This window comes from Scyliorhinus torazame, chromosome 4, assembly GCF_047496885.1.
Source record: "Scyliorhinus torazame isolate Kashiwa2021f chromosome 4, sScyTor2.1, whole genome shotgun sequence".
Classification (NCBI taxonomy): Eukaryota; Metazoa; Chordata; class Chondrichthyes; order Carcharhiniformes; family Scyliorhinidae; genus Scyliorhinus; species Scyliorhinus torazame.
The window spans coordinates 128318673-128344295 of NC_092710.1; the positions used below are offsets into that span (position 1 = coordinate 128318673).

At 48.6% G+C, this 25623-nt stretch overlaps 1 protein-coding gene and 1 long non-coding RNA gene across 2 annotated transcripts in view; both read right to left on the bottom strand.

The window, feature by feature from the left end:
- Positions 1-25623, bottom strand: part of LOC140410474 (CUB and sushi domain-containing protein 1-like) — a 3392839-nt gene that overhangs the window by 950158 nt on the left and 2417058 nt on the right. The window lies entirely within an intron of this gene.
- On the bottom strand, positions 15543-18363 carry LOC140411637 (uncharacterized). The gene is made up of 2 exons (XR_011940914.1): positions 18175-18363; positions 15543-16552 (listed from the first exon to the last, which is right to left on the bottom strand). It is a non-coding gene; the product is annotated as an uncharacterized lncRNA (long non-coding RNA).

Genomic DNA, 25623 nt, shown 5'->3' on the forward strand with positions numbered 1-25623 from the left:
CACTTTGCTGTGGGTCTGGAGTCACAAGTATGCCAGACCAGGTAAGGATGGCAAATTTCGATCCTTAAAGGACATTAGTGAACCAGATGGGTTTTTACAACAATTGACAATGGTTTCATGGTCATCGTTAGACTATTAATTCCAGATTTCTTTTAATTGAATTCAAATTTCACCATCTGCAGTGGCGGGATTTACACCTGAGTACCCAGAACATTATTTTCTGGTATGTTAGTCCAGTGACAATATCATTATGCCACTGCCTCCTCATGCTGTGGGATCTTTTACATCTAGTTGAGATTGTAGTTGTGACCTATGAAAGACAACACCTCCCACAAAGAAATGGCATCAAAGATTATGTGCTCATTTCTTGGACTGGGGTTGAGCACTGTTGCTTCACAGCACCAAGGTCCCAGGTTCAATTCCCAGCTTGGGTCACTGTCTGTGAGGAGCCTGCATGTTCTCCCCGTGTCTGCGTGGGTTGCCTCCGGGTGCTCCGGTTTCCTCCCACAAGTCCCGAAAGACATGCTGTTGGGTAATTTGGACATTCTGAATTCTCCCTCTGTGTATCCAAACAGGCGCCGGAATGTGGCTTTTCACAGTAACTTCATTGCAGTGTTAATGTAAGCCTACTTGCGACAATAATAAAGATTGTTATTATTATTATAACGATCATTTTGAACAATGTTCATTCTACATGATAGCGTGTGCGATGAGGATTGCCAGCAGCTGCGGAAAAGCATTACAATAGAAATAAAAACACAACATGCTGACCGGTTTTGAAATTTAGTCAAAAATACAAGAAGTATATACATTCAAAATGTTCAGATAGGCCCGCTTCTAAGATGCTATCAGCAGGACATTAGATGACATTTGGCATTTAAGTGTGAAAGAAGCAGACACTCTCATCTCATCAATGATAGATGAAACAATTATACTTCAGGAGAGCAGCCTCCTCAGAAGGTAGGCCATTGTTGAATGATAGAACACCCGTACAAAAGCAAAATACTGCAGCTGCTGCAAACCTGAAATAAAAACAGAAAATGTTGGAAAGCCTCAGCCGGTCAGGCATCATCCGAGGAGAAAAACACAGCCAAATGCCTCATGTCGATAACCCTTCACAAAGAAGCTTCAACAGCAGAACTGTTCCCATAATAGGTCGTTGACCTGAGGCGTTAACTCTGTTTCTTTCCACCTGGCCTGCTGAGCATTTCCACCATTGTCTGTTTTATTTTGTTTAACACCTTTAGGGCAGCACGGTAGCATAGTAGTTAGCACAGTTGCCCCACAGCTCCAGGGTTCCAGGTTCGATTCCCAGCTGGGTCACTGTCTGTGCGGAGTCTGCATGTTCACCCCGTGTGTGCGTGGGTTTCCTCCGGGTGCTCCGGTTTCCTCCCACAGTCCAAAGATGTGCAGGTTAGGTGGATTGGCCATGCTAAATTGCACTTAGTGTCCAAAAAGGTTGCGTGGGGGTTACTGGGTTACGGGGATTGGGTAGATACGTGGGCTCGAGTAGGGTGCTCTTTGTAAGGGCCGGTGCAGACTCGATGGGCCGAATGGCCTCCTTCTGCACCGTAAATTCTATGATTCTTTGACCTGTCCGCACAAATGGGCAATGCAGTGCCCACACCAACCGACACAAGTGAGGGAATGCAAGCAACATATTTACTGAGAGAAACGCTAAATCTTTCCTTCAAATCAATTAGGTGTCTTATTTTAATACTGGAAATAATTATATTTTGAGAAGAACTCTCCCCCATTTGAGTTGTGATGGAAATTAGAGAGAGGGTTATTTTTAATGTTTGTGTTCAACCGTACAGAAATTATCAGTAAACATATTTGAAATTCCATGGATTTGTCCTCGGCGAGTCTATTTATTTTAAATGATGTCCCCCCTCCTGGACATTCGCTTCAGGATTGTTGAAGAAAGGTGACTGAGCAGACCCACAATGACAGAAAATCATACGGTCAGGAATGATGCAAATTCGAGGTGTTAGGGCTTCAGGATTGCCATGAAGATTAACAGAAAATGTAACTGCAATTTCTGCATTTTGTGCTGTGCATTGTAATCACACACTACAATCTAATAGTTTAAAGTATTGCAAATAAAACAATCAAGGTCCATAGGTCTTTTATAATCTGTTGCCATCAAGATTTCTGTGGCAGTACAGGACAGAGGATTCAGAATAAAATGAATATTGATGGAAGTACCCTCCCAATAGTGTATACTCAAATTACTAGAACAGAAAAAATGTAGCCAGGATTTTCCAGCCCCTCCCCCCCACCTTCGCAATGTGTTTTCTGGCGGTGGAACCCATCCCATGCCGGGGAATGCCTTTGGTGGGACCAGAGGACCATGGACGTGATCTAATGGAAAAATCCCCAAGTGTAATTTCAGGTGTGTTTGGCTGCGGGTTTCTCAACGGCTGTCGGCGAGTTTCCCACCGCTATCTAACCACACTTATTTACTTTGTCGGACGTTGGCGAGTTTCTGTGGCTAGGCCACACTTCAGGGCGCGATTTAATGGTGGCTTTGCCCTTAAGCTAGAGTGAGACGGGGCCGTTACTTTGCAGGAGAGGCAAAAATCGAGAACCACGGCGGGCGCCGATGTGTTTGCGATCTAACTGGCCCGCACCGTTGGTGAAATCAGGATCCCACTGCCGCGTGGTGAGAAACCAATAATCACCACTTAAGGCCGATCTCCATACAATTCATGGGAGCGGCCCCTATTTAACGGCCTCCCGTGATCTAACGGCAACCCCAGCAAGTGGTCACACGGGCACTGATCAGTACCCCTTTTTAAAAATGTGAAGCTGGTGGAATGGCTGCTGCGGGGACCCGAGGAAGTGAGGAGCAATGAGGGGGGGAAGAGTAGAAATGTTGGAATGGGGGGGTGGGGGAGCAATGGTGGAAAGGGGGGGGGAGGGGAGCAATGCTGGAAAGGGGGGAGGGGGAGCAATGGAGGAATGGGGGAGGAGAGCAATGGAGGAAAGGGGTGAAGGAGGGGAGCAATGTGGGAATGGGGGGTGCAATGGGGGAATAAGGGGAAGGGGGAAGCACTCGGTGAATGGAGCGTCCCGGAGTAAGAGACACTGCTGGTTGTTAGTCTCTCACCCTCTCCCAATTCCTTACAGATATTACACGCAATGGATGATACCTGGGACCCCGCGGAAGCTGCTCTCGTGGTGCTGCTGCAGGCCAGGCATCCAGACGCCAGAGAGGCAGCGGCAGCAGCATCAGCAGACTCGAGGCGGCAGCCAACGTGCAGGGCCCCGTTCCACACCTTGAGGACTCAGCCGTCAATGAGGCCAGGGAGGGACCCAGAAGGGGAGACCGCCAACAACTCAAGGTGTACAGGCATCACTGGTCTTTCGAATAGATGACGGACAGCCTGCACCGCAGGAGGCTCAACATCAACAAGGGGATGGTGCAGCACCTGTGCCATGTCCGAGCGGACTTGGCACCACTTGGAGGAGGAGGATTCCAATTCCCGGTGGCCGTTAAGGTCAATGAAGTTCTGAACTTCTATGCTTCAGGATCATTCCAGGGCTCGAATGGGGACTTGTGAGGCATCTCACAGGCCACAGCGCACAAGTGCATCTGTGAAGTCACGGATGCCCAGTTTGCCCGGGCAGCGAAGTATATAAACTTTGACATAGAGCAGACCGAACAAGATGCCTGAGCAGCGGAATTCTCCTCCATCGACAGGATGTCCCAGGTCCAGGGACTAATTGATGACAAGTAGGTCGCATTGCGCTCACTGGGCCATCTGGGAGGGCTCCACATCAACAGGAAGGGGTTCCACTCCCCAAACGCCAGCTCATGCACACCACCACATGAAGATCATGCAAGTGTGTGCATGTTTCCCAGGACCTGTGCACGACAGCTACATAATGGGCCAATCGGACATTCACAGTCTCTTCGCGGGCTACCCCTAGGTTGGCTCTTGGGGGATAAGGGTTACCCGTTGAGGACCCGGTCAGGGAGGCCCTCATCCTTGCCTGCTTCACATAGGACGTGGCTTCGTCCACCAATCCCCCCCTTCCCACCAGCCCCTGCCTTCCCGTCCTCTCTCCACCCCATTCCTCAGCCTTCCCCCTCCTCTCCTCCCCAATCGACACCCCCCTTCCATCTCCCCGCTCCCCCACCTCACCCTGTCACACCACAGGGTCTGTGTAACTGCACACCGGGGGGGGGGGGGGGGGGGGGGGGGGGGCGGTGTCGGCACTGTAAGCGGGTCACTGTTGAGGGCGGGGAGGTGATGATAAGCCGCTGAGTGTTGTTGCTTCTCAACCTATGCCATAGTCTGACCCCTGCCTGTCCGATGAATGCGCACTCACACTGATCACGTGCACATGGCATGCCGCGGGGGGAGACACATGGTGTGCCGGGGGGAAGGGAGCATGCTGGGGCTGGGTGAGGGAGGAGGAGACATCCAGGACCTTCATGTCCGGGGAGCTGGGGCATGGGATTGGTGCTTGGTCTGCATTGCAGAAGAAAGCTCCAGAGGCATCATATTGAATAAAGTCAACTTTTAACGTTTCTATATACATGGGTCCCCAACTGCCCCAAACCTCTGATGCTGCCGGCCCACTCTCCCAACTCCACCCACCCCGCAACACACCCTCACCCCCTCCCTGCCCCTCCAGTGCCCTCTCAGTGATCCTCGACCTGCTTAATTTTCTGTGCATTACGGCTGCGCCTAGGTTTGTCCCCAGGGTGCACATCAGAGGTGGAGGAAGCCTGCAGGCTACCATGTCCCATGTCTTCGATATCCCTGGCCTCTGGGAGCTCTGGGGCCGGAGAGCCCCGGGCTATCTGCCGATGGCACATGCCTCGCCATGCTGCACTGTTCCGGGTGCTGACTCTGAGATGCACCGTTGTCAGGGGTGGTTCTCAGGGGAACTGGTGGGCGCCATTGCCTCCTCCGTAGGGTGGCTCCAAGTTGGCACCCAACACCTCCTTCTCTCGGTCGGTGCCTATTCAGCCCTGGGGTGCACCTCAGGTGGAGGGGCAGCTGGATCAAGCCTTGGCTGCCGCTGCATCTTCTGGCTCTGCCTGGTGGCTCCCCAATGTCTGTAGCACAGTGTTGATGACTGTGGTGTTGGGTGCTCTGAGGTACAGACGAACCAACACGGTTGCGATTGGTATAACGCAGTTTTATTCCAACTAGTTATTTACAGATCTGACTTGGTATTCAGCATGTGGTGACTGAGTGAGTGTCTTGTTAATGAGGTCCAGGCCTTGTCCTGTCTCCAGATGGACTGGCCAGCAGGTGTCGTGTTTCTTGTCTTATACTGTGTCTGCTCTTGTCTGTGATTGGCTGTCGTGTTGTGTGCGCTAATTGGTCTGTTGGTCTGTCTATCATGATGTGTGTGTTGTGATGTGTGTTTGAATATCATGACAATGACCTCGGTGATCCTCCTCAGTGAGTGGGACATGCTCTGGAATGCCTCGGCAATGCCCTGAGACTGGGACATGCCCCGCAGCACCACCTAGTACTGGGTCAAGCCCCCAGTGACTGGAACATCTGTGAAGGGTGGTGGTGGAGGGGGGAGAGATGGGGACTACGGGGGGGGGGGGGGGGGGATGTGGAGATGGGGTAGCATGTGTGGTGCTGCTGAACATGGGTGGGCTGGGGCATGGAACAGTGCTGGATGGGGACAGTATCAGATTCATTCCCGGGGATGTTTGGGGGTCCGGTGCCAACCCATCCGTGCGATGGTGGTCATTGCACTTCTTACAGCACTGGGTGCTGGTCCTCCTGATCACACTCCCTGAGCTGATGGCTGCTGCCACGTCCTCCCAGGCATCACCCGCTGTTCTCTGGCTGACCCTCCGAAACCTCGGGGGAACAGGGCATCCCATCTGGCCTCTACAACATCAAACAATCTGCCCAGATCAGTATCCCTAAATCACAGAACTGGTCTCCTCGGAGGCATGGCTGCAAGCTGAGTGTGGCTGGCTGTGCCACACTAGGGAGCAGGGGACTGGCGAGCGCAGGCCCAGCGAATCAGCCAGCGGACCGATCATTTGCGCCTTGAAGCCCATGGGCCTCGTTAAGTGGACCAATTAACGTGTTATAGCAGTGACTGCCTCATCGGTCCAAGGTTCAGGCAGTTCCGCTCGCTACAACACTTAGGAGCATCAGAAAGGCCAACCCCTTTCAGAACCCCCACCCTTCACAACCTCATCCCTCCAGAGGCCCCTTCATACCCGTCCTTCACCCCCTCACCTTCCATACTCCCTCATCCCTCTTTTAATGAGCATGGCCCCCCCTCTGGCCCTGACCCTTGGGAGTGCCATCCTGGCACCCGGGCATCATGGCACTGCCACCCTGGAAATGCTCCTGCCAGCTTGACAGTGCCACCCTGTAACCTTGAGAGTGCCAATGTGACAGTGCCAAGATGCCAGCCTGGCAGTGCCAAGGTCCTTGGGTCCCAGGGGGAGATGCTGGGCGCCATCCTTCCTTGTCCCTGACTATCCAAGGGCCCAATGGTCTGGGAAACCTCCCCTCCACAGGTACCGTTCTGCCTGGTCCACGTTCGTGCGGACCAGTACAAATTGACACCCAGCTGGGGATTCCCCGGCGGGGCCGGTAGATGCTGGGAGCTGGTTAGATCCGGCGTCGGCACAGTTAAGTGGATTAGATGTGTTGGGATACCTGGAGGAGTCTTCTCCTAGCATTTACTGGCACCGTTTAGGCGCAACACAGCGAGTAGATTGTGCCCCATTCGAGCGGGAATGGCGGGAGCATCTGGCCCCATGACTCTGCTACATATGGAAGTGGCCTCATGAAAAATACCATGGAGCAAATTTTAACCAAAAGATGCTGTTCGTCATTAATGTGAGAGCTTTTTTTTTCAAATTACGAGGGTAGAAGATGGCATAGTGTTGTGATTATATCACTGGATGAATAATCCAGAGGCATGGATTAATAATTCAGATGCCACTTTGGCAATTTGCATTCAATTGAAAATAATTAGAAATAAAAAGTCAGCACAAAGTGTCCATGAAGCTTTTGAATTGCCATAAAAAGCCAAATTGGTTCACTAATGTCCCTTTAAGGAAGGAAGTCTCCTCCCCTTAACCAGTTTGCAGGGATAAATTCACTCTCAACTATTATTTGAAGTAGTCTAGCAAGCTTTTCAATTATATTTAAGCACTAAAACAGTTCAAGAAGATGGCCCATCGCCTGCTTTCAGGACAATTTAGGATTGACAATGAATGACAGCCTTGTTCGCAATACCAACATCGTAAGAATTAGTTGAGGATAATAGCTGCATGCTTCAAATTACCACAATATTCCACTGATTTGCAGAGCAACTGGCATGAAATGCTCAATAAATTTTGCATACTTTTGAGCGAAATTGTTAACTGGCAAAGTGAACTAAATGCACTTACAAATCTGCTTTTGACAATCTTTACCCAATATTCTCCATAAACTAGGGGGATACACCATCCACCAGGGCACCACCTTCACTTTTCACCAGTCCATGTACAAGTACCTTGAAGCTTATGTGGTTGGAGGGGCTGGAAGAAGAACCACATATTGCATACCACATTGTTGAGGAAAGGGTAAGGGAAATTAAGCCGAGTCAAGAGACAGCAAATGTAGAACAGAGAGCCATCATGCTGCCTGTCGTTAGGCTGACATCCTTAATCTTACTCAACTCAAAAAGAGACTAAATGAATGATGAACTGATGGGAACTGTCCATGAGGAAAATGCATTCCACGGATTTTATTGCATTATTGATTGTGTTTGTCACAACTTACCCTTTCATTTTAGTTTTACTTTCAATGAAAAAATAGTGGCAATATAATAACTAAGCTCTTCTGAGCATGTTTGTTTTAGTCTGTCAAAAACTTCCATTTGCGGCAGTGATCCAGTGAAACAAGGTATTTGTCAGGATTTATCCAACTCTATGGATCGATCTGTGAGAATTAGATGTTTGTGTAGCATTAACTCAGATTATGTGCAATACTTAGTGGTGCTTCTGGAGTTTACTCAATTAGTAGGGTCCTGCAAACGTGTTAGGAAAACAAAGATAGTTTTAAAGATAAATATTAGGGACTTCCGGTGACGGCGGGCGGGAGGCAGCCACGCGTTGGAGGGCTCCCGTTCGGGAACGGCATTGACGGGGAGTAACGCCCGGTCCTCGGGCCAGCGACGGCAGTAAAAGTCGGGAGACAGCGCAAGGAGAAGAAGGATGTCGAAAAACGGCCGGGAAAAAAGCGGCTGAAAGTCCGTTGGGGAGTGGAAAGGTCACCGCAGAGTCAACAAAGAAAATGGAGGCTGGAACACCAGGGGAGGCCGCAGTTCTTACGGCTGAAGAAATAACTAAGGTGATGGCTGCGGAATTCCAAAAGCAATTGGTGCAGATTGAGAAATGCATGGAGACGGTGAGGAAAGAGATGAGGGAGGTTTTGAGTGTGCTGGTGGAGGAGGCGGTTTCCCCGGTGATGACGGCGGTGGCGAGCACAGTGGTGGAGGTGCGAGAGCAAGGGGAGGCCCTGAAGGAAGTGGAGGAGACGTTATTGCAGCACGGTGATCAACTTACCTCGATGGGGAAGGAGATGCGGAAGGTGATGGACACGAACAAGGATCTGCGAGGAAAAATGGAAGATCTGGAAAACAGACCCAGGCGACAGAATTTGAGGATCGTGGGGCTGCCCGAAGGAGTTGAAGAACCGAAGCCGACTGAGTATTTTGCCGCGATGCTGGCAAAACTATTGGGGGAGGGGGAGGGTTCCTCCCGATATGAACTGGATCGGGCTCATCGGTCGTGGAGGCCTGTACCAAAGGCGAGTGAGCCGCCAAGGGCAGTGACTCTGTGCTTCCGTAGGTACAGTGTGAAGGAGAAGGTCCTGAGCTGGGCCAAGCAGAAGCGGGTGGTGCAGTGGGCTGGAGCTGGTATACGTGTATACCAGGACTTTACGGTGGAGCTGGCGAGGAGGCGGGCTGCCTTCAACCGGGTGAAGAGGGCACTGTACATTAGCAAGGTGAAGTGCGGCATTGTATATCCAGCGAAGCTGAGGGCGACTTATAAGCTCAGGGACTTTTATTTTGGAACGGCAGAAGCAGCGGAGGAGTTTGCGAAGGCAGAAGGACTGTGGCAGAACTGACAAATTGAGGAATGGTCATGTGCCAATGTAACCTCATGACTGTATTTTCTTCTTTTTTGTATCACTGCGCGTGGGTGTAGAGGCTAAAGGAGCCAATGTTGTATATATTTGGACAAGGGAAGGGATGGGACTTTCACTCGAAATGAGGGCTCTTTGGGGTGTAGGTGGATATGCGGGGTTTGTGTGCTAAAAGGGATCTTTGGGCTTTCCTAGGGCCGGGCAAGGGGGAAAGGGACCTGGGCGGAGGCCTCCACGCTGGCCGGTTTAAGCCGGCCAGCGAACGGGAGTGAGGTGGGGGGAGGGGCTGCGGCCATCGGAGCCTGGCAGAACAGGGTCCGAGTGGTCTAGACGGGGTGGAAAGTTGGGGGGAGGGAACCGAGGTTGGGAGGAGGAGTTTTACAAGAGGCAGTGGACGGGAGGAGCTGGAGACTTGGTGGGGGGGGGGGGGGGGGTGGGGGGGTACAACTCTGGGGTATCATGTATGGTACTCTCTCAGAGGCTGGATGGTGTTGGTTGGGGGGGGAGGGTGGGTGGGGGGGTGGGGGGGGTGGAGAGCTGTGTAGATTAAGAGTGACTACGGGTAATCCCTGATTCCCTTTTGTCATATTATGTAAACATGCGGGTTGAGGTTTGGGGGTTGGTGGGCGGATGGGATCGTTGTTATTATGGGGATTGACATATCTTGCTGAGTATTGTTTATTGTTGATGGGTGTAAATGTGGGAGAAAATGTGAAAAAGGAGAATTAAAATTGAAAAAAAAAAATATATATAAATATTAGAAATGTTGGGCGGGATTCTCCGCGAACCGACGGGGCGGCCACTCCGGCGGCGAGGAGTGGCGTGATCCACCCTGGCATCGGGCCGCCCCGAAGGTGCGGAATCCTCCGCAACTTCAGGGGCTAGGCCGGCGCCGGAGTGTTTGGTGCAACGCCAACCGGCCTCCGCCGGCCGGCACGGGTTGGCGCACACGCGGGAGCGCCAGCATGTGATGGCGTCACACCAGCGCATGCACAGGGGGGTTCTTCACCGCACCGGCCATGGCGGAGGTTGACAGCGGCCGGTGCGGAGGGAAAGAGTGTTCCCACGGCACAGGCCCGCCCACGGATCGGTGGGCCCTGATCGCGGGCCATGCCACTATGGGGGCACTCCACAGGGCCAGATCCCCCCCGAGGACTCTGCAGGCCGCTCATGGAGCCAGGTCCCGCCGGTAAGGGCCTGTTGTGATTTACGCCGGCGGGACCCGCCGAAAACTGGCGGCCACTCGGTCCATTGTGGGCCGGAGAATCGCCGGGTGGCCGCTGCCAGCAGCCGCCGACCGGCATGCCGTGATTCCCGTCCCCGCCAAAACCCTGGCGCAGGAGAATTCGGCAGCCGGCGGGGCCGGGATTCACGCCACCCCCGGCGAGTCTCCAACCCGCCGGGGGGGACAGAGAATCCCACCCAAGGTATGGTTTTGAGTATGTTCAATGTAATGTTTTAGTGCCTGGAAGAGTAAAACCTTTAGTTAGAGCCATGCTGGACAAAGGTGTTTGTATGTGGGGTTGGTTAAGTTGCAACTGTGTTCCTATTGTGCGTAGAGAAGACAACAGAATGAAGAATAAACTAGCTGTGATTGCATAACACCTGGGGTCTTGTAAGGTAGAGAAGCTTTTAAGTTTTGGTTTAGCTAATTTGATTGGAGCTGAAGATAGGTAGTGAGAGAGAAGGCAGCTCACTCAGCTCTGCTAGAAGGAGTTGATTTAAAAGGCGAGAGGGGAAACAGCTTTGCGAGAAGATAAGCCATAACATGGAGTAATGGTGAAGAAAGCAATTGTAAAGATCTTCAGAGCAGCTAGTTAAGGAAACGAGAGGCATGAAGAGAAGTGTCAAATAAGTCTGAGGTTAAGGGCACAGAACAGAGCACTGACCAGTAAAGACAAACCAAGCTGAGAAGAAGGCTGAGATTTCAGGAAAATATTTGATATGATAGGCAGCACGGCAGCATTGTGGACAGCACAATTGCTTCACAGCTCCAGGGTCCCAGGTTCGATTCCGGCTTGGGTCACTGTCTGTGTGGAGTCTGCACATCCTCCCCGTGTGTGCGTGGGTTTCCTCCGGGTGCTCCGGTTTCCTCCCACAGTCCAAAGATATGCAGGTTAGGTGGATTGGCCATGATAAATTGCTCTTAGTGTCCAAAATTGCACTTAGTGTTGGGTGGGGTTACTGGGTTATGGGGATAGGGTGGGGGTGTTGACCTTGGGTAGGGTGCTCTTTCCAAGAGCCGGTGCAGACTCGACCGGCCGAATGGCCTCCTTCTGCACTGTAAATTCTATGATCTATGATCTATGATTTGAGAATTGTGAACTTTTTCAACACCTGTGGAATGTGAGTTGAAATAATTATGGAAGTTGAAATCGATAATGGAGTTCATGCAAAAGGAGTCAAGTCAAAGTAACCTTAAAAGCGGGTGGTGTAAAACTCTGGACTAGATTCAATGTTAATAATGGAGCGGAAGCTTTCTTTAAAGATGTCATTTGGAAAACCTGGTCTTGATTTTGGAATGCAATCTGATAAGCGAAAGCATAATTATGAGAGAAGATTTTAAAGCTGGTTTTGGGGAGTGGAGTTTGGAAACTCACATGACAATCATCTGGGGACATTCTGAGGAGATGTTCACAAACCTTCAATGAGAGTTCAGAGTGGAAAATTTATTTGCCCACAGTCATTTTGTGTGCTTAATAGGGACTTTGTGTTAATGAGACTACTGTAGCTTAAATTGTACTTTGTAATCTGTGTTAATCCTAAAATCTGTTTGTAATTGTTAAACTAAAAAGGGTGTGAAGGAGTATTGTATTATAAACCAATATTTCCACGTTTAATAAATGTTTTTTCTTATTAAAACTAATTAATGGACTTCTGACTTTGCTTCTCCATGTTTTATTATTTTAATAACCAGGATCGTAACACACGCAGTATTTACTGGCATGTACTTGATGTGTTGGCATGACAATATTGCGCCATTTTGAAAAAACCATGGGCAGAATGTGGACGGGTTGGGGAAGTGGATGGCTTGCCACTACCCCCTTCCCCCCCACCCACCTGAAGCAAAGTCGGCATGGAGCTAAACCACTCCACACTGGCCCGCCCCACAGCCAGACCACAATGCAGGCAAGTTAAACAAGGGCCAGTTGGGATCTCCACCCCTCACTGTGGTTGTCCGATTGACTGGCAGTTGGCGAGATTGCAACAGGGAACAAGGAGGGGCAGTATTGGATCCCTACAAACAGGATCTTAGTCAGGGAGTATTTGAGCAGGTGAGGAAATGTGTGGGGAGGAGGGGAGGGCTCAGGAGGGGTGGGGGTGATGGGTTTAAGGCTGCAATGCAAGCAGATGGGAAGAAAGGAGGGTCTCTCTCTTAGGTGGACAGCCTCTCAATCAGCAAAGGGCTTCCTCCCAAAAAATAGATCCCTCCTTCCTTCCTGCCTTTGAAGAATTCATTTTAAAAACAGGACTTTGAAAACAGACCAAGGCAGGCCAGCAGCACAGTTCAATTCCCGTACCAGCCTCCCCGAACAGGCGCCGGAATGTGGCGACTAGGGGCTTTTCACAGTAACTTCACTTTGAGCTACTTGTGACAAGAAGCGATTTTCATTTAATTTTAATTTTCATGTTTTATGATGTGGCAGTGTATAATCAGGGTCAATTGGTTTGGTATCCCATACATACGGTGAGAGCACATAAAATGCAACCCTATATTTTTAAAAGCTACCGTTTGAAAAACTTAATTACAACGTGGCTTTGAAGACGACTTGCCATTTCTAAGAACATAGGAACATAAGAATTAGGAGCAGGAATAGGCCATCTGGCCCCTCGAGCCTGCTCCGCCATTCAATGAGATCATGGCTGATCTTTTGTGGACTCAGCTCCACTTTCCAGCCCGAACACCATAACCCTTAATCCCTTTATTCTTCAAAAAACTATCTAGCTTTATCTTAAAAACATTTAATGAAGGAGCCTCTACTGCTTCACTGGGCAAGGAATTCCATAGATTCACAACCCTTTGGGTGAAGAAGTTCCTCCTAAACTCAGTCCTAAATCTACTTCCCCTTATTTTGAGGCTATGCCCCCTAGTTCTGCTTTCACCCGCCAGTGGAAACAACCTGCCCGCATCTATCCTACCTATTCCCTTCATAATTTTATATGTTTCTATAAGATCCCCCCTCATCCTTCTAAATTCCAACGAGTACAGTCCCAGTCTACTCAACCTTTCCTCATAATCCAACCCCTTCAGCTCTGGGATTAACCTAGTGAATCTCCTCTGCACACCCTCCAGTGCCAGTACGTCCTTTCTCAAGTAAGGAGACCAAAACTGAACACAATACTCCAGGTGTGGCCTCACTAACACCTTATACAATTGCAGCAGAACCTCCCTAGTCTTAAACTCCATCCCTCTAGCAATGAAGGACAAAATTCCATTTGCCTTCTTAATCACCTGTTGCACCTGTAAACCAACTTTTTGAGACTCATGCACGAGCACACCCAGGTCTCTCTGCACAGCAGCATGTTTTAATATTTTATCATTTAAATAATAATCCCTTTTGCTGTTATTCGTACCAAAATGGATAACCTCATATTTGTCAACATTGTATTCCATCCGGCAGACCCTAGCCCATTCACTTAGTCTATCCAAATCCCTCTGCAGACTTCCAGTATCCTCTGCACTTTTTGCTTTACCACTTATCTTTGTGTCGTCTGCAAACTTGGACATATTGCCCTTGGTCCCCAACTCCAAATCATCTATGTAAATTGTGAACAGTTGTGGGCCCAACACTGATCCCTGAGGGACACCACTAGCTGCTGATTGCCAACCAGAGAAACACCCATTAATCCCCACTCTTTGCTTTCCATTAATGAACCAATCCTCAATCCATGCTACTACTTTCCCCTTAATGCCATGCATCTTTATCTTATGCAACAACCATTTGTGTGGCACCTTGTCAAAGGCTTTGTGAAAATCCAGATATACCACATCCATTGGCTCCCCGTTATCTAACGCACTGTTAATGTCCTCAAAAGATTCCACTAAATTAGTTAGGCACAACCTGCCCTTTATGAACCCATGCTGCGTCTGCCCAATGGGACAATTTCCATCCAGATGCCCCACTATTTCTTACTTGATGATAGATTCCAGCATCTTCCCTACTACCGAAGTTAAGCTCACTGGCCTATGATTACCCGCTTTCTGCCTACCTCCTTTTTTAAACAGTGGTGTCACGTTTGCTATTTTCCAATCCACCGGGACCACCCCAGAGTCTAGTGAATTTTGGTAAATTATCACTAGTGCATTTGCAATTTCCCTAGCCATCTCTTTTAGCACTCTGGGATGCATTCCATCAGGGCCAGGAGACATGTCTACCTTTAGCCCCATTAGCTTGTCCATCACTACCTCCTTAGTGATAACAATCCTCTCAAGGTCCCCACCTGTCTTAGCCTCATTTCTATCAGTCACTGGCATGTTATTTGTGTCTTCCACTGTGAAGACCGACCCAAAAAACCTGTTCAGTTCGTCAGCCATTTCCTCATCTCCCATTATTAAATCTCCCTTTTCATCCTCTAAAGGACCAATATTTACTTAGCCACTCTTTTTTGTTTTATATATTTGTAGAAACTTTTACTATCTGTTTTTATATTCTGAGCAAGTTTAAACTCATAATCTATCTTACTCTTCTTTATAGCTTTTTTAGTAGCTTTTTGTTGCCCCCTAAAGATTTTCTAGTCCTCTAGTCTCTGTGGTTTACAAATCTTTTCTCCAGAGGGAACCATGAAGATCTTCTTGCCGATGTTTTTTTAGCCCTAGAGATAAATGAAACCTCACTGACATCTTAGATTACTGAAAACACAGGTGGAGCAAGAACCAACTGCTCAATGGGATTGCTACAACATCCAATTCATTCCATCAATAGACGTTGATGTGAGGTCACATGATATGACAGCCATCTTTGGTCCCTGCCTACAGTTGTTAACAGAGTTTGAACTGAATTTTGAGAGAAACATCTGAGAGACTTATTTCAGAGAGAGCAAGTCCTGCAATGAGCCATCTACCACTTCAGTCAGCTCAGCAGCTTAAGTATATACCTGCAAGAGCCTATGCAGCCACTGAGAAACCCCTGCTTTTTAATATCTTGTCATCCAACCAAAACATCAACTCAACCAAGAAATATCGATCCCATAAATAAGGACTTTGAGTTAAATTCCATTTTTCTAATTACTGGTTAGCCTTCATCTGTATCTAGCTTTTGTGTGTGTGTGATAGTGTGGGTGAGTCATGTAACTAAGACATCAAACACTCATTAAACCTCTCAGGCAAATAAAGAAACATTCTTCACCTTTAATACAGAAAAGCTTGGTCTCGAGTTATTTAAATTAACTCAATCACTCTACGATAAAAAAAAATTTTAATCAACAAATAAGTATACTTGGTAACAGACATTAATAGGTAACACCTTTTATCCATGATAAACATTCGTACATTTGTAACTGGTCCAACAAAAATAATGTTTTCTTTGGATAACAGCTTTATATTTAGTTCTCCCTTTGTTTTTATTATCCGTTTTGTATCACCCATCAGCTGGAAAAGAAAACTTAATTATGTGTCTTGAACTCCATATCCTTTGGTCAATTGATATGAATTGGCAATACGATAGAGAGGCAGCATGGTGGCACAGTGGTTAGCACTGCTGCATCACAGCACCAGGGACCCAGGTTTAAATCTGACTTTGGGTGACTGAGTGGAGTTTGCACATTCTCCTCATGTCTGAGTGGGGTTCCTCTCACCAAGTGCTTCGGTTTCCTCCCACAGTCCAAAGATGTGCAAGTTAGGTGGATTGGCCACGCTAAATTCCGATTAATGTCCAAAGATGCGCCGTTTAGATGGGGTTACGGGGATAGAGTGGGCAAGTGGGCATCAGTAGAGTGCTCTTTTGGAGGGCTGGTGCAGACTCGGTGGACTGAATAGCCTCCTCTACACTGTAGAGATTTTATGCTTTATCAGGCTTGGTGGCTGCTGGGAGCGATCAAGATTAAGGAGGAAACACAACATGGATAATCTGTGACATTTGAGCTGTAATGAGAGAGAAAATAAAATGGCTCAGATTTTCCAAACCTCCTGCAGCGAAATCAGTGGGAGATGGTCAGAGTCCCCAGATAAACATGTAAACACCTGCCCATTTCTTCGCCCTGTAAATCCCACACCAAAGTCATTGCAACAGTCTCAGTAGAAATTCAGGATCACTGAGGTAAACCTTTCTCTTGTGTCCTCGCAGAATAGAATGTTGCCTGTCAGATGTACAAATGAGGAAATCACATCGATATGACGCAGAGGTTTTTACCCATTAATTTCAATGCATCAAGTACTCCTCAGCAGAATATTTAACCGAATGTATCATTCACTGCGGAAGGAACAGATTGCATCAGAGATCTAAAGTATTAGAATTAGTTATTTGGCAGGGCTGTGCTTTTCTCTCTGTGCTTTCAGTTGTTTAAATTGTTATAAATAAACCTGGCCTTGTAATTAAACTGAATGGTTGCACTGGTACTTCCATCTTGCAGAATTAACAGAAACAAAGATATCTTCTTTGTTTCACTACACTACTAGTGTAGTGTTCCAGCTACACTAGAATGTGTACTCATCAAAAGGGTTGCAGTTCTCTGGCTGGGACAAGAATTCAATGGGCGGGATTCTCCGTTTAGGAGACTATGGGCTGGATTCTCCATTGGTGGGATCCTTCATTTTGCCATGGGGTGCCCACAATGGGAAACCCCATTGGGTAGCTGCCAGGACAGAGAATCCTGCTGCCAGCGGGGGTGCGCCGCACCAGAAAACGGGAGCTGTGGGACAGAGAATGTTCTCCCGCGGGAGCTGAATTGCAACCGGTTTATATTCCCTCTGGCAGCGCAAACCGGTCAGCAATTCCGTATTCCGTGCCATGCAAATTTATGTATGGCAGGAATGCAAGGGATTCCGCTATCGGACCGCCATCTTGAGCGGGTGGCTCGATAGCGACGTCCCGCCGCTGACCGACCCCTTTCTCCCGCACAACAAATCAGCCCTCAACAGCATTCCACAGGGCACCTGTAATAGGGAGACACTCCAAAGGGACCTAGTAATGAGGAGACCCTCCACAGAGACCCCTGTAATAGGGAACATTCCACAGGGAGTCCAGTAATAGGGAGACCCCATCAGGGACCCCTGTAATAGGGAGACCCCCCCACAGGGACTCCTGCAATAGGAAGACCCCCCACAGCAACCCTGTAATAGGGAAACACCCCAGAGAGCCCCCTGCAACAGGGAGATACCCCACAGCAACCCTGTAATAGGGAAACCCACCACAGAGACCCCTGTAAAACAGCGGCCCCCACAGGAACCTCTGTAATAGGAAGACTCCCCACAGGGACCCCGATAATAGGGGGACACAGGAATGCTTGTAAAGGATGACCCCCCCCCCCCCCACACACACACATGGATGCCCTGCCTAAAGGCTCCCCCTGCCTACAGACCACCACCACTGCCCCCAAGAAAATGGACACCTGTTTGGAAGCTAGAGAGCAGTCCAGACAGGGGCAGTGAAAAGAGGTACGTGCATTTCAATCACTAACTGCATTCCAATCACTCAGGTGTGCGATTTCACTGCATTTACCTCTCTTTTATGTGGTCAATCTTTACAATTATTGGGGTTTCACCACTTAGGCCACTAAACTTGAAGGGAGATGAATGAATCAAAGCTAAAGATGGTTTGTGAAAGCGGTCAATCACAGACCACTAGCAGAATGGCTTGCAACTAATGGGTCCGTGGGAACCAGACGCAGATCACAGCTGCTCTCCTTCCAGGAATGGACATGCGGAGCTGCAAGAAAAATGTCACAGCTGTAATTTCTCTCATTGCCTCTGGCTGCTCCCTAGCGTCCAGACAATGGATTGGATTCTCCCAAAATGGGGCTATGTCCCCACGCCGCTGTAAAAACGCTGGCATTTCAACTCATTCCTGTGAAAAAGATGAGCCGATTCACTGACCTGTAGGCGCTAGCAGGGAACCGGAGTGATTCTCACAGCTTTAGCCACAGATATGGACTCCCACACTTTAGGTTTCGAGTCCGCGAATGAGCAGGGCGGCGGCCTCCAGCAGCCGCGCCGAGCGCCATGGCGGACTCGGACCATGAATGCAGATGAAGAAATTAGGCCCCCCCGATCGGCCGCGTACCCGAAGAGCCGACCACCCCGATCTGTCTCCCTTCGCCCGTAAGGCCCTCCCCAGTGCCCGATCCCTCCCCCCCACCCCCCAACCAACCAGGGCGGCTGCGGACTCGCAAGCTTCCCGAATGGCGATAGGTGTTTAGACCCACGGCGTCAGGAACTAGGCTGGTCAGAAGCGAAGGATCACTGGGCGGGCCTCTGGCAATGGCCCCCCAGCCGCACGGATTACTCCGTGAACACGGCGATTCTCGGGGCCCTGGAGAATCGCCGGACCGGCACCGGGCCCAATTTCGGCGTGAAATTTGTTTAACTGCGGAGAATCAAGCCCTATATCTCTTGACTCGGAGGGGGGGGGGGGGGGGGGTCTGTGTGAGGAAGGAGGGGGGTCTGTGGGGGGGAAGGACCCGATGGGGGTCTTCCTATTACAGTCGTCCCTGTGGGGGGTTCTGCTATAACAGGGGTGCCTATGGGTCCTCCCGCTTACAAGGGCCCTGAGGGGTCCTCCTATGAGAGGGGACCCTGTGGGAGGGCCTCCCTACCACAGGGATCCCTGGAGGGGAAGGCAGTGCATATTTGGGTGGGATGGGTACTTCTCAGATGGGCATGGATGGTCTCTACCAACATGGCCCTGGCATGGTGGACCTCACGACGGGCCAAGGCGACAACCGTTGCTCCTTGGCCCACCACGAGGTGCACCATGCCAGGGCCGTGCTGGTAGAAACCACAAGTGATTCGCACCCATGTGATTCCTTGCACTGGGCAGCAGAAAATCACCGGAGCCCGGAGCATAGGGTGCCGGGTCCGCAAAATGGATGCAAGTGGGTCATCAAGACCCATTTGCATTTTATTTACCTGCTCCCACTGGCGCGCGGTCGTCGACCCCGATCCCGCTGCCAGCGGGGGGGTGGGGGTGGGGTGGCGAGCTGTACGATTGGGTCAGTGTCCGGCATCGATCTCGATTTTGTCCGATGATTGATTCATCGTCCCATCAGGAAACATGATCTGGGTACCCTGGGTCGGAAAACCCAGCCCTATAGATTTAACGCAAGAACAAAAGAAATAGAAGCAGGGAGAATAGACCACACGGCCTGTCAAGTCTTCTCTGCCATTCAATACAATCATGGCTGATCTTGGGATTCAAACTCCACTCCCCTGCTTGCTCCCCAGTCAATTTTACCTGCGGCATCGTGCACCAATCATCAGTCATTGGGAATGTGTGGAACATTAGTTAAAATCAACTGGTGCGATTTAAAAATAAAAGGAAGTGCTAAGCCTCTTTTCTTGGAATGTGTATGGTTAACATCTCCATGAAAAGTAACTATTCTTTTTTTCTTTGGTCAATGAAATAATAAATTCAACGAAATAAGTCTCTTTGACTGATGATCAGACTTAACACTTGAAAAGTGCAGACATTGCCCAACCTGTGATTTATTGCTTAACACATGAGCAAGGATCTCTATTGTAATCTTCAAAAACGAGAGTAATTCTTCCAAAATAAGGTTACGCAGACAGAGATTAAGTACATCTCCAAATGCACATCAGAGAAAAACATGTATTTCTAAACGGTGGTTTTGAAGATTAAAGTTTGTGATCTTAAACTTAAAGAAGTCACACCCACTTTATTTGTACTTACTGATGCCGTTCTTATTACTGGCATTCCAATAGGAATCCAGGAATTTAAAACACACATCTTGTCAGGATATTCACCTTTTTATATAAAAACAAACTACTTGAAGTTGGATTTCCACTATCCAACTCAGATGATCAATGTGGCTGGTCACAATACTCCAGACGAAAGCTTTGGGTCCCGCCCGCCGAAGGAATCATTGCTGGTGGGATGGAAAATCTGACGGACAAGATAAAGGTCCGTTGACCTCGCGCAGGAATTTCTGGTCCTGGGGCGGGAGAGACAAGAGAATCCTTCCCTATGTAGTTTCATCTGCCTGCCCACTTGGAGTCTCATTCGCTGGGCGGAATTGTTTTTGTCAATTCTGGAGTAGTCCATTTAGGACTGGGATGAGGAGAAATTTCTTCACCCAGAGAGTGGTGAGCCTGTGAAATTTTCTACCTCAGGAAGTAGTTATGACCAAAACATTGTTGACGGGAGTCTCTCACCCCGGGGCCGGGCCGGAGAATCGCCGGAACCGGCGCGATTCACGCCATGCTGCCCCGACGCCAGTCCGTTGAGAAACGGCGCCATTGGCGCCGGCGTGGTTGGCGCGGCGCCAGTCGGGGCCCACTCTACGGGGTCCCCCCGGCAATTCTCGGTCCGGGCTGGGCCGAGCGCCCACGCTAAAAAAGCCGAGTCCCGCTGGCGCCGTTCACACCTGCTCTGAGCCGGCGGGACTTTTGGCGTGGATGCATCTGGGCGCGGCCTGGTGGGGGAGGGGTGTTCGACCCCGGGGGGGGGGGGGGCGGGGGGGCTCCGCTGTGGCCTCCACCGATTGGCAGGCCGGCCTCTCGGGCTGGGGGCCTCTTTTGTTCCATGCCGGCCCATGTAACCCTACGCCATGTTGCGTTGGGGACGGCGCGGATAAGCGGTGTTCTGCCCACCAGCTCTAGCTTTTCTCACATATTTTTTAACACATAGTTAAAAAGAAAATCCTGGAGGCAGGTCCCATGGTGTTACGTTGGCGGGACACGTTCTCAGTAAGGGGGAAACCCTAATGTGGGGAATGATACAGCGGGGAAGCCTGTTAATGATATGTGGGCCACAATTCCATCCATTAAAAACTAAGTACTGCTGCTAGTGGGAAAACCAATATGTTTCCCAATGACACTGGCAGCACTAATCAGGTGCTGTTCAATGGCACTTGGAATTACTTCTGGAGAGGAGCGGGTTTTAAAATGGCCTTGAGAGGGGCAGGGCCTAAATCTTTTGACAGATCCCACTCCTCAGAAAAATGTTGCACCGGTCTCAGAATAACACTGCAACCCCACCATGGCTCCCACCCCACAAATAGCTGCCAAACAACCAACCTCTCTAATTGTTGGCAAGGCCCATCTCCCAAGTGAGTGACACCCTTTATGGGTTCACCAAGTGCCCTCCTCTTCAGGATTCCCCTTCAGAACACTCCCCCCTATAGGCCAAACCTCTCAGCCCCCCACTTCAGGCCCCAACCATTCGCAGTGCCAACCTGGCATGGACTTTGAGGGAGCGCAAGGAAGTTAGCACCCTCTCACCTCCAGTGAGCCAAGGGGGGTCCTTCAGGGGGGTTGGGGGTTGGGGGGTGCTTGGGCTGGATTAGAAGTACTCAGATCGTGAGTCTGGGATGTGGGTCGTGTGGCCGGTCTTCCCTCTGTAGCTCTGAAAATAATTAAACTGTATTTCAATATGTCATGTTAGAGGTAAAATACTTCCCGCTGATGCGTTGGAACCTTTTGATGTCACTCCCAGCATGTCCAGTACAAAGATCTGTCAGGTGAAGGTGGGGGTATTCCCTTTGATGTGTTGGAAATCTTTGAAGTGCAGGCTTCACAGGCAATTTCATTCCCCTATGACTTTTTGAAACCTCTGGGCAAACTGAGAAGCCTAAAAGCTTTGAACTGCATTTCTTACCCTCAATTTCATGGCCCATTACCTTTTACAAGGCTCTTGATTGACTGGTCAAGGCTATTCCAAAGGAGCTCTTCACGGTCCATGAGAGCTGAAGTGCTTTCTCTTTTGAGCAGGTGTTGTTTCTAACTGCGTTTTTTAAAAAAGAGGCTATTTCTTTGATCTAAAGAGCTTCTGCTTTCCCTCAGAATCCACAGTGCCTGGTCCCAGCTTGTCAGGAACAGGAGAGATTGGCGGTTGGCATCCATGGGACTTCCAGCTGGGGGGGGAACATATCGCGAGGCTGGAACATCCGGCCTCAAACCCGGTAATTATATTTAAATACATGTAGATTAATTGTAATCAGATTCTCACCCACTTTAAGTGAGAACCTGATCTGGCAAGGCATAGCCTGCCGGGAGACTCAACAGGTTTGACACTTTGCCCTTTCGCCTGAATTCGCCATCACGAATTCCAGCTAGAGCTGGCGGACCCAGAGAAGTATCCCAGTTAATGAGAATGGGATTCCTGACCTTTCATTGTGGGAACCCCATTAAGTCACTGACAGGGACAATCGGAACGGGAAATCCCACAGACGTAAAAGCCATTTGGGAACTCCTGTTAGATTCTCCGTTGCCATCAGCTTTCCCACTCGCTGGAGAATCTTGGCCACTATCACTGACAAGTGAATAAAATGCCCACTCGCATATGAACAGCACATTATTCCTCAGAAACATTGCAGAGCACCTTGCTTGCAATTAAGCATAGTTTTTGTCACTTAACAAATATGTACACAAATGTTGTGGTCAATTAGAAGACGACCAAATGTTGGTTGATGAATGATTTTTGGTCAGGACACTGGAGGAATTTGCTTTTTTTTCTTCAGATAGGATTTGATCTTTAACATTCACTTAATCATTCAATGACTCAATAATTACCTAAGTTTGCAAATTCTGCAATGCAACTTCAACCCCCAACTGTCTTAAATCAAAAATGCGTATTCTACCAAAATGAGCCAGGCTACAGATGTCAGATTTGTCTGTCTGAATGCTTTAAGAATATATTGGTGGGAGCAGTTAGATAAGGTTACAAAAGTTACTTTTGAGGTAATGAAAGTGAAAACTGTTCTACAGTTAAGAGGACAGCCTGCTTTCAATTTTTAGAAGACAATTTAGGCTGGGAACAAGTTGCTGAAAAACACATACCAAAGAAACAAAGATTACATCAAAATCACAAACTTGTGTAAACATTTGGAATATTTTACGCATACTGCTAGACAAGCCACAAAGATATCGCAGTCCAGAGCTTTTCACTCAAGCAAACTTTTTTTAAGTCTTGGCTTTTAGAAAGTAGACAATGCTAGCAAGGTCACATTTATTTTAGATTTAGATTTATTGTCATGTGTATCGCGGTACAGTGAAAATTATTGTTCTGCGTAGCGTCCAGGCACATCGTTACATACATGAAAAACAAAAAGACATATGATAAATACACAATGTAAATACATAGACATTGATGTCGGATGAAGCATATGGAGTGTAGTGCTATACAATAGAGAAGATGTGTGCAGAGATCAGTTCAGTCCATAAGAGGGTCATTCAGAAGTCTGGTAACAGCGGGGAAAAAGCTGTATTTGAACCTGTTGGTGCTTCTCAGACCTTTGTATCTTCTGCCCGATGGAAGAAGTTGGAAGAGAGAATAGCCCGGGTGGGAGCGGTCTTTGATTCTGCTGCCCATTTTCCTAAGGCAGTGCGAGGTGTAGACAGAATCAATGGATAGGAGGTGGGTTCGCGTGATGTACTGGGCGGTGTTCACGACTCTCTGTAGTTTCTTACGGTCTTGGACCAACAGTTGCCATACCAGGCTGTGACGCAGCAAGATAGGATGCTTTTGATGGTGCATCTATAAAAATTGCTAAGAGTCAATGTGGACATGCTGAATTTCCTTAGTTTTCTGAAGAGGTACAGGTGCTGTTGTGCTTTCTTAGACGTCGCGTCGACATGGGTGGACCAGGACAGATTGTTGGTGATGTGCACACCTAGGAATTTGAATCTGTCAACCATCTCTACTTCGCCGTCATTCGCATCCTGAAGTAAATGACCAGCTCCTTAGTTTTGCTGACATTGAGGGAGAGATTATTGTCATTGCACCATGACACTATGGTGTTGCACCATGCCATTGTCTGGGCTAAGTTGTCCTGAGAATGAGTTCTATTTCTTAAAGTGATTATTTTTGTTACAACTGAGTGGTTTGCGAAGACACTTAAAAGGAATCTACCAGGTTGTGTGGGATTTGAGTCATCTCCTGGGTAGTCAAGTAGGAGTTATGGGTTCCCTTCTCCAATTTGTTAACCAGTTTGAATTTTGTGAAAATTGGTGACTTGCATGGTTATATTTTTTGCTCATGTCAGCTCACAAATGACCAGATTTATTGTGCTGAATTTTCCCAGCCTTGTGGTGATGGGCTTAAAGATAGTGGACCAGGACAATAGGGGAGAGCCACTTTAGGGTAGCATCCTCATGTTATCCCATTCCTGGGGATTTTTCCCATGAAGGAACTGGATCTATGCTGTTTGGGGTGAGTTTTAACTTCGCCTGCATGTTGCTGCCAGCGAAGCAGTTACCCACCATGGGCAGAGGCTAGCCAGCTCAATGGAGGTGGTGTTTCTGCTGCAGTCTGGTTGGGGGCCATCATACCTGGAAATTAGGACCACAAGCTTCACCCATGCCCCAGATGACTCAACTACAGGAGCTTCACCTCTGCTCTGAGGAGCCTGCTGGCTTTCGCCCTCCTCACTTTTAATTTTCACAAATATGCATGACCTTTTCTGTATCCTGTACAGGCCAGCTGTTGTTGAGATGCCCTTGCAATCACTGGCCTGCTGTGCCTACTTTGGTGACATGATGTACATGTACCTTTAAGGACACATGTGTCAAACTGCTGTCAATCACAATCACTCAGTCAAGAAGTGATGTAGTAATCCATGACTGAAATCATCCTCAGCAGCAGTGGTTGGCGTCAAACATCTGCACATGGTCTTCCAGCTTATCTTCAAATAAAGAGCCCAGATTATTGTTTCACCAATCTTGGCCTCATAATTGGCTTGTGGTTCAGCAGGCCTTCCCAAAAAGAGGCAGCACAAGAGTCTTGTCAGCTCTCCAGCCAGCAGGGTGAGAACCTGATGCCCCAACAAGATTCTGCCAATTATCTCTGTTTCTCCCTCCATGGATGCTGTCTTGCTGAGTATTTCCAGCACTTTATGTTTTTATTTCAAATTTTCTGCAGCCCCAGGGTTTTACTTCTGGAATAAAATATAGATTTTGCATTTTGTTGGGGAATCTTTTTTTTAAATTAATGCAAGAAAGCAAGTGAATGAGGAAATGACATGTGTTCACCAAGTCTCCTCCTTCCACAAATCACGTGCAATGCATCCAATTTAACATCCTTCCAGAAACCTCCACAAACTTCCTTTAGATTTCTGAGAAAAAATCAATCACTTGCCGCACTCTTCCACTTCTGCTTCAGTTGAGTCAGCATCACAGACTTTGACACAGAATCCATACTCCACCAGCATTCATATGGGTGGTGCTAGCTAAACTAGGCATGACATGCTGAGATGGCAGTTCCGTTAATTAAACCTTTTAAATGGCAATAGTCTAAAGATGTGTCTTAAAAATTTCAAGTAATGAGTTTCTGACTATTTCCTTTGGCTGCTTGTTCCATTGTGGGATTGT